Consider the following 9,589-nt stretch of genomic DNA (forward strand, 5'->3'; position numbering starts at 1 on the left):
GTTTGATTTCTATTGATAACCTTAAGAGTGGACTAACACGGCTACCACACTCCTCTACTTAAGATGGAAAATACCGCATACAGCCGCATGAAAAAGCAAATGAACAAACTTTTGGAAAAAGAAACAAAAGTGAACAGTCATCTTTACTTTCTGACAATCTGCAAGAAGAATGACATCATTCCCAAAGGACTGAGGATCAAAATCCTTTGGCTACTACTTACAATTCTGACTATGCAGAGAAACTCTGCAAACGCACTAGTCACAAACTAAGAAATGAACTTATACATCAACTCTACAAGAAAAAAAGAATAATACAAACCCAAAGGGATGTAATCATGAGGAACATGGAGGAATTACATCCACACCTTGTGAACCAACTTAAAGAGGACCTACATAACATCCAAGGAGAAAAACAATACATTGCTATCCGCAAAAAGGAAATAAAGCTATATTCTCTTCTTCAAAATCAAAGAGAGAGAAACTGCTTATCCTTGAATAGCTACAGCTCTGCAGAACCAACATCCCCAGACACCTTGGAGACACTTGGATACACATCTGAGGCATGTGAAAATCAGAGCCCAAACAAACCAGGGAATAATGATCACACCTTTACAGATGCAAACCAAATGGGGATAATAAACCTCTCAAACCATCAATTATCACAGCATGAGGTCTCTGTGCTCTCCAAAGGGCTCTCATTCTGCCCATCCAGTAAACTAGATGAAATCCAACTATATTCAGACCTAGAAGAATTCTTTAGAAAAATGCGCCTTAAAACACATTTCTATAATAAAGGGACACCAACAGACCGGAATACAGTCTTAAACAAAAGAACACCTTATTTCACCCCACAGGAGGGACAAAACTACAAGCTGGATAATTACATAGAAAGTTTCAGACATAGGGTGAAATCCCAACTTTCCAACAAACAAAAGAGAATCCTGTACAATCTTACCCCACCAGAAAGAGCGGCCATAAGAACCCTACAAACTAACGAACGCATTATCATCAAACCCGCAGACAAAGGAGGCGCATTGGTAATTATGGACATACAAAATACATTGAAGAGGGGCACAGACAGCTCTCAGACAATAAATACTACAGGAAACTAACTGAGGACCCCACACAGGATTACACAAAACAGCTGAAAGACCTTATCAAAACATTTCCTACACAAGCGCAACCTCACCTGAAGAAACTCATACCAAACCAGCCTTCTGTGGGCACATTCTACATGCTACCCAAGATCCACAAACCGGGAAACCCTGGCAGACCAATCATATCAGGTATTGGCACACTCACGGAAGAAATATCTGGATTCATAGAGGGAATTCTGAAACCTCTCGTACACAAAACTAACAGCTTCATACGAGACACCACAGACTTTCTGAATAAATTGAAAAATATCAAGCAACTACCACCTAACACCCTTCTGGTCACGATGGATGTAGAATCACTATACAGCAACATTCCACATGCGGATGGCATAGCTGCATGTGGAAGACTCCTAAAAAAACTCAACACTGGACCATCAATACTCACCAGAAACTATTACAAAAATAACCAAATTCATTTTAACTCACAACTACTTCCGCTTTAACAATGATATCTATCTACAAATAATGGGCACTGCGATGGGCACCAGGACAGCACCCCAATATGCCAATCTCTTTATGGCTGAGCTGGAAGAGACATTTCTGAATATATACCAGACCAAACCTCTAAAATACTACCGGTACATTGATGACATTTTTATGATTTGGACGGAGGGTGAAGAAACTCTGAAACAATTTTATTCTGCCTTCAATACATACCATCCTACAATCAGATTCAAAATTGACTACTCCCCAGAAAAAGTCAATTTTTTGGACACCACGGTCTCAATCAGTGATGGCTGTATACAAACATCTATATACAAGAAACCCACAGACAGATGCAGCTACCTCCACAACTCCAGCTTCCATCCTTCACATACAAAAAGATCCATCATTTACAGCCAAGCCACAAGATACCACCGTATCTGCTCTGACCCAGGGGACAGAGACAGACACCTTAAAAGCCTGACTGCATCCTTCAAACAGAAAGGCTACAACCCCAAAATAATCTCCAAGAATATTGCCTCCTCCCTCAAAACACCCAGGGAGAATCTGCTACAGTACAAGGAGAAAAAATCCACAGACAGAATCCCCCTTGTAGTGACATACAATCCAGAGCTGGAAAAACTGAGGAAAATCATAAGAGATCTACAACCTATACTCCAGGAGGATGAATTACTGAAAGAGATATTCCCATCCCCACCAGTACTGGCCTTCCGACAGCCACCCAATTTAAAACACAAGCTAATCAGAAGTAAACTTCCATCACAGACTGAAAAGGAACAGAAGGGCACACTTCCCTGTAATTTATCCAGTTGCAAACTATGCCAAAATATTTCACAGGACCCCACAGTCATCCACAAAGGAAAGATATTCAACATAAAGGAATCTTTCACTTGCTCATCTTCCAATGAGGTATATATCATTCAGTGTAAAAAATGTAACGAAGGATGCTATATTGGAGAAACAGGCCAGATGCTTAAGACAAGATTCAATTTACATAGACATCACATGAACAATACTGGTGCCAGTAGGGCTCCCACCCCTGTTGGTCAGCATTTTACAGGACTAGGACACTGTACCAGTGACTTCACAGTGAGAATCCTGAAAGGTAACTTTAAAACCATACAAGAACATAAGACCTTTGAAGTCAGAATGATTGAATATTTTAACACCCAACAGAAAGGACTTAACAAGGATCTGGGGTTCCTAGCCCATTATAAACCATAAAGCTGTATTTCCCTGTTGATCACCCCACCCCTCACCTATCCACACCCATCCTGTTAGAATATCAATGATATGCTTTGATGTCCCCATGCATACCTCCTACCCACTCCCATCCTCCCACCCTGTCAGACTGTCATAGTAATGCTTGAATGTTTTCACTTATATACACTGTCAGCTAGCACATTTGCTTATTTCCGATCTGATGAAGAAGGGCAACCTTCGAAAGCTAATCAAGAAATGTATTAAGTTATGTCCAATAAAAAAAGGTATCATCTTATTTTCTTTTCCATGTTTTATTTTGTTTGATTTCTATTAATAACCCTCTGTAATTTGAGCACATAAAATAGTCTTGCTCTGCCATCTGCTGTTTCAGTGATTTTCTGCAGACCTGTATTGGATAAACACATTTCCTAAGCTGCTTTCTAATCCACAAGTGACACTGAGGTTGTCCTGCTGCTGAAAAGTGGCAAAGGGAAGAGGGATATAGTACAGAAGGCAAGGGATAAAATACCATTGATAACTGTCCTAACGTCCCTGCTGGTATCTAGGAATCTGCTGATGTCAGTACATTGTCAAAGTGATTCTCCAGCAGATTCCAAGGATCAGCAGATGTGAAAAGATAATGGATTACTACAATGGCAGAATGACATTTTCTGTATTGCTTGCTAAGGTGTGAGCAAAATCCAAATTCTAATCCTCTTGATTGCTGCTGCACATTGAGTCAGGGGCCCTATTACTAAGCCGCATAGGCGCCTACGTGCGTCCAACGTGCGTCAATTTGGAATTACTGCCCGGCTACCACGTGACCCGGGTGACAATTTCATTTTTTACGCGTGTCCACTACACGCACCGGAAAATAAATGTTGATTTTCCGGCGTGTGGCGCTAACCAGGCGGTAAAAGGCATTGTACATGCGGAGACCATTACCGCCTGGTAAACACGTGAGACCTTAGCGCTAACTGAATGGGTGGCGGTAAGGTCTCAGACCCAAAATGGACGCACGCCAATTTTCATTTTGCTACACGTCCATTTTCAGCAAAAAAATGCATTTTTTACAAGTCTGCTGAAAAATGGATCTGTGCGTGTCCAAAACACGCCCCTACACTAGTGCAGGCCATTTTTCAGCACGCCTTAGTAAAAGGACCCCTCAGTGTCCCCACAATGACTCTGTTGTATTATCTGGGTGCAAATGGCTAAATTAAAGCCCACTGTTGTGTATGGGAATCTTGGATTATTTATTCCCATGAACAATACATCACTTGGCACTACGTAGAAACACAGAAAAATGTTGATAGGTAAAGACCATATGACCTATTCAGTCTGCCCATCCATGCCATTTCCTCTCCCTATTACTCCCTTAGAGATCCTATGTACTTTTCCCAAGCTTTCTTGAATTCCGATACTGTTTTAGTCTCTGCCACTTCCACCAGGAGGCCATTCCACCAGGAGGAGTAGCCTAGTGGTTAATACAGTGGACCTTGATCCTGGGGAACTGAGCTCAATCCACACTGCAGCTGTCCCGTTGGTGGCCGTGCCACCCTTCAGACTTACCCTGTTTCTGGGAGTCAGTGTCTGTGCTGGCCCCTGCTTGTCTCTGTGTCTGTGTCTGTCTTAGGTTCTCTCTGGCTCTGTGTGCTGATTGCCCTACTGAACCTCACCTGTGTGGGCTTTGCCTCTTCCAAGATGGCTGCCGCCTCTTCGTCTCTGCCAGTATCCAAGATGGCTCCCGCTGTTACTTTCTATGGGATGCCTGCTCTGAGTGTCAAGCCTCTGTTTGGTTGCAAGGTGATTGCTGCACCTGTGGCTCTGGTGTTGATGGGCTTTATTAGTCACCTGAAGACTAGAGCCTTGGCCTTTGTATCTAATTCCATCTCATCTAAAGGTCCTGGTGTATAGAGTGCTCTGTACCCGGTGTCAGTGTTTGCTCTGTGTGAGTTTCTATGTTTGTTTGACTAGCTAGCTTAGGCACTGTGTAGCTTATAGCCTGTGTATAGCTTTGCTAGTGTTTTATGTTTGTTCAGACTAGTTAAGCTAAGGCACCGCCTGGCTTGTTGCCTGTGCATAGCTTTACTAGTGCTCTATGTTTGTTTCCAAGGTATGACTAGTTAGCTTAGGCACCGTCTGGCTTGTTGCCTGTGCATAGCTTTACTAGTGCTCTATGTTTGTTTCCAAGGTATGACTAGTTAGCTTAGGCACCGTCTGGCTTGTTGCCCGTGCATAGCTTTACTAGTGCTCTATGTTTATTTCCAAGGTATGACTAGTTAGCTTAGGCACCGTCTGGCTTGTTGCCTGTGCATAGCTTTACTAGTGCTCTATGTTTGTTTCCAAGGTATGACTAGTTAGCTTAGGCACCGTCTGGCTTGTTGCCTGTGCATAGCTTTACTAGTTCTCTATGTTTGTTTCCAAGATATGACTAGTTAGCTGAGGCACCGTCTGGCTTGTTGCCTGTGCATAGCTTTACTAGTGTTCCATGTTTGTTCCTCGTGTCAGCTAGCCGTCCTGCTAAGCTACTGCCAAGACTATGTTTGTTCCTCGTGTCAGCTAGCCGTCATGCTAGCTATTTCCAAGACCATGTTTGTTCCTCGTGTCAGCTAGCCGTCCCGCTAGCCATTTCCAAGTCTGTGTTTGTTTCTAGTGTTAGACTAGCCGCCCTTGCTAGCCACTATTCCAAGATTGTGTTTGTTCCTAGAGTGAGACTAGCCGCCCTTGCTAGCCACTATTCCAAGACTGTGTTTGTTCTTAGTGTAGACTAGCCAGCTTAGGCCCCGCTGGCGTGTAGCCTGTGTCAAGCCGCGCTAGTCTTCTGTGTTTGGGTCCAGGGCATGACTTGTTAGCTGGGGCACAGCTTAGTTGTTAGCTGGTGTATAGCCTTCCAAGCCTCTTGAGTCTGCTCTGTGTATGTTCTTGTGTATGACTGGGTTGCCCGGGTACAGCGTCTCTATGCGCCTGGGTCCAGCTTACTTGTCATTGTGTTGATTCCTGCTGACTACCAGAGCCCGGATAGTTCCTGATTGTCTGCCTTGCCTTCGCCTAGGTGCCAGGGGGCACTCCTGGATCTTCATTCCTGCTGTTCCTGTAAGTCCTACCGGCTGCAAGAACCTGAGGGCTCAACCCGAGGGGGAAGGCAGTCAAGTGTAGGTGAAGCCTAGGTCCAGGGTGTTCCAGTTCCGTGGGTTCCGCTCCAGTGTGTTCCAGTCCAGCGGGTTTCACTCCTGTATGTTCCAGTCCAGTGGGGCCACTCCAGTGTGTCCAGTCCAGTGGGCCCCACTCCAGTGCGCACCAGTCCGGTGCGTTCCAGTTCCGAGTGTTCCGGTGTACAACTCCAGTCCGGAGTTCCGGTTCAGTCTTTCCTGCTTTCTACCTGGAAGGTGATTTTGCCTTAAGGACTCACAAACCCCGCGCTCCCGGGGACGAAGCCTGAAGGTATGCCAAGGTCCTCGAGAGCGCGTCGAGCGCGTGAGGCGCGACAGAATACAAAGGCCATGAGTTCGGCGAGATCATCAGTCCAGGTGGGCTTCATGCCCATAAGTTCGTGCTCTACGGACCATCCCAGGGGAACTGCCAAAAAATCTTTTTTTTCTGATTCCGAGGACAGTCTAGTTTCTATTTTGGATCCCAAGACAAGCTTGGAGAAATACCGAGAGATACTTCTGACGAATCCAGCCTTTATGGCTACTCCTGAAGCAGCAGCGGAGAAAGAGCGGATTTACCGAAGTCTGTGCCATTATGACCCAGTTTTTGGCCTCTATGACCCAGTTTCTGAGATGAATTCGGCCATCCCGCTCAGTGAGTACCGCCGCCAACTTCGGGAGGACCCTGATCTATGGGATACTCTGGAGTCTGAGCTTGAAAGAAGCCGGGACTGTTCTCCGCCCGAGTTTTTTCGCCCACCTCAGCCGAGTAGCCGGCCATACTATGGTGGGGCAAGTCGTCATCGGGATCATAGTCCACAGATGCTGAGTCCAGTTCGAAGAGGGGCTCCAGTGAAGCCTCTAGTCAAGCCACTGCGGTCGGGCCGAGGGAAGCGTCAGACCACGCCCCAGACCTCAGTTCAAGTGGCGCGGCCTCCTAGGCGCTTGAGTCCAGTCCAGGGGATGCTTCATACTGAACCTCCTCTTCCAGTCCAAGTAACGAGGAGGCTTAAGTCTCTGAGACCAGTTCGAGGAAAGCGGTCGATGGAGCCTCAGATTCCTGTGCAAGTGGCACTTCAGGTCGAGCCTCCAGTCCTCCTTCAAATAGCCTGCCCTTTGAGGTCTCCGAGTCCAGTCCGAGGGAAGCTGTCGAGGGAGCCTCAGATTCCGGTGCAAGTGGCGCTTCAGGTCGAGCCTCCAGTCCTCATTCAAGTGGCACGCCCTTGGAAGCTGCCGAGTCCAGTCCGAGGGAGGCTGTCGATGGAGCCTCAGATTCCTGTGCAAATGGCACTTCGGGTCGAGCCTCCAGTCCTCCTTCAAAGGGCACGCCCGTTGAAGTTTCCGAGTCCAGTCCGAGGGAGGCTGTCGATGGAGCCGCAGATTCCTGTGCAAGTGGCACTTCGGGTCGAGCCTCCAGTCCTCCTTCAAATGGCACGCCCTTTGAAGTCTCCGAGTCCAGTCCGAGGGAAGCCTTCGATGGAGCCTCAGATTCCTGTGCAAGTGGCGCTTCGGGTCAAGTCTCCGGTTCTTGTTCAAGTGACCCGTCCAGTCAAGCCACTGAGTCCAGTTCGAGGAGCGCTCCAGATCGAGCCGCCGATCCCTGTCCTAAGGGTGTGTTCGGCCAAGCCTCAGTTAAAGTTCCGTCCCTGCCAGGAGGCAGAGGGCGTCTCGAGTTGCAAGTCCAGTCAAGATGCTGAGTCTGGATCGAGTTGCCAGTCCAGTCAAGATGCTGAGCCTGGACCGAGTTGCAAGTCCAGTCAAGATGCTGAGCCTGGATCGAGTTGCAAGTCCAGTCAAGATGCTGAGTCTGGATCGAGTTGCAAGTCCAGTCAAGATGCTGAGCCTGGACCGAGTTGCAAGTCCAGTCAAGATGCGGAGTCTGGACCGAGTTGCAAGTCCAGTCAAGATGCTGAGCCTGGACCGAGTTGCAAGTCCAGTCAAGATGCTGAGTCTGGATCGAGTTGCAAGTCCAGTCAAGATGCTGAGCCTGGATTGAGTTGCAAGTCCAGTCAAGATGCTGAATCTGCACCGAGTGCAGAGGTCAGCCACGATATTGAGTCTGCTATTGAGGAAGAGATGATGTTCCCAGAGGACTGTGATAGACCTTGTGTTGATTCAGCCTGGGAGAAGATCTCCGAAGCTATAGCTGAGAGAGGGTGTGTTCAACAGCTTGGAGCCCGGAGAAACCCATTTTCTGCATTTCAGCCTGCTAGCATGCTCTGGGGATACCAGGGCCGTCTCCTCTTGAACCCTGCTCGGCAGAGGCCGCCCGAAGCTAAGGTTAGAGAGACGTCCCAGTCCGGCCAGAGAGGGGCGTCCAGCCCTGCAGCTGAATCTCTTCCAAGTTCCAGTTCTAACCAAGATGCTAAGCCTGTTCCGAGTTCTAGTTCCAGCCAGGAGGCTGAGTCCGTGTCTAGTTCCAAGTCCGACCAAGATGTTGAGGTCGTCCTAAGGTCCAGTGTCCGTCAGGAGGCTGACTTTCTGTTGAGTTCTCGTTCCAGTCAGGCTCCTGAATTCAGTTCCAGTCAAGGGGTTGAGGCCAACCCAGGTGCTAGGTTCAGATTCATTTCTGTTCAGACTTCTAGCTCCTGCCAAGATGGGAATGCCACCTTGAGCCTCAGCCCAGCTGCTGATGTCAGCTGGGGTAGTGACTCCAGTCCTGTTCCTGTCATTTCATGGATTTGCCAAGAGGGTCAGGACATTGTGGGTTCCCTCAGGGGAGGGTTACTTTTGAATTGTGTTCCTCTTGATGCATCCATGTTCCTGAGATTGCCCCGTGGTGACTCGAAGGAGCTTCCTGGTCACAAGTTCTATTTTTGTTTGCCAGTTTTGATCTTCCTTGTGACTTCCAGCCCAGTGATCTATGTCTGGCTTTTGAGACCTATCAGGAAGTTTCATCATAGTTACCCCTGGATACCCGACCACCTCCGGGAGACCGAGAGGGGGGTCTTGAGGAAGGGATACTGTCCCGTTGGTGGCCGTGCCACCCTTCAGACTTACCCTGTTTCTGGGAGTCAGTGTCTGTGCTGGCCCCTGCTTGTCTCTGTGTCTGTGTCTGTCTTAGGTTCTCTCTGGCTCTGTGTGCTGATTGCCCTACTGAACCTCACCTGTGTGGGCTTTGCCTCTTCCAAGATGGCTGCCGCCTCTTCGTCTCTGCCAGTATCCAAGATGGCTCCCGCTGTTACTTTCTATGGGATGCCTGCTCTGAGTGTCAAGCCTCTGTTTGGTTGCAAGGTGATTGCTGCACCTGTGGCTCTGGTGTTGATGGGCTTTATTAGTCACCTGAAGACTAGAGCCTTGGCCTTTGTATCTAATTCCATCTCATCTAAAGGTCCTGGTGTATAGAGTGCTCTGTACCCGGTGTCAGTGTTTGCTCTGTGTGAGTTTCTATGTTTGTTTGACTAGCTAGCTTAGGCACTGTGTAGCTTATAGCCTGTGTATAGCTTTGCTAGTGTTTTATGTTTGTTCAGACTAGTTAAGCTAAGGCACCGCCTGGCTTGTTGCCTGTGCATAGCTTTACTAGTGCTCTATGTTTGTTTCCAAGGTATGACTAGTTAGCTTAGGCACCGTCTGGCTTGTTGCCTGTGCATAGCTTTACTAGTGCTCTATGTTTGTTTCCAAGGTATGACTAGTTAG

The sequence above is a fragment of the Microcaecilia unicolor genome, chromosome 4, assembly GCF_901765095.1.
Source record: "Microcaecilia unicolor chromosome 4, aMicUni1.1, whole genome shotgun sequence".
NCBI classification, from domain to species: Eukaryota; Metazoa; Chordata; class Amphibia; order Gymnophiona; family Siphonopidae; genus Microcaecilia; species Microcaecilia unicolor.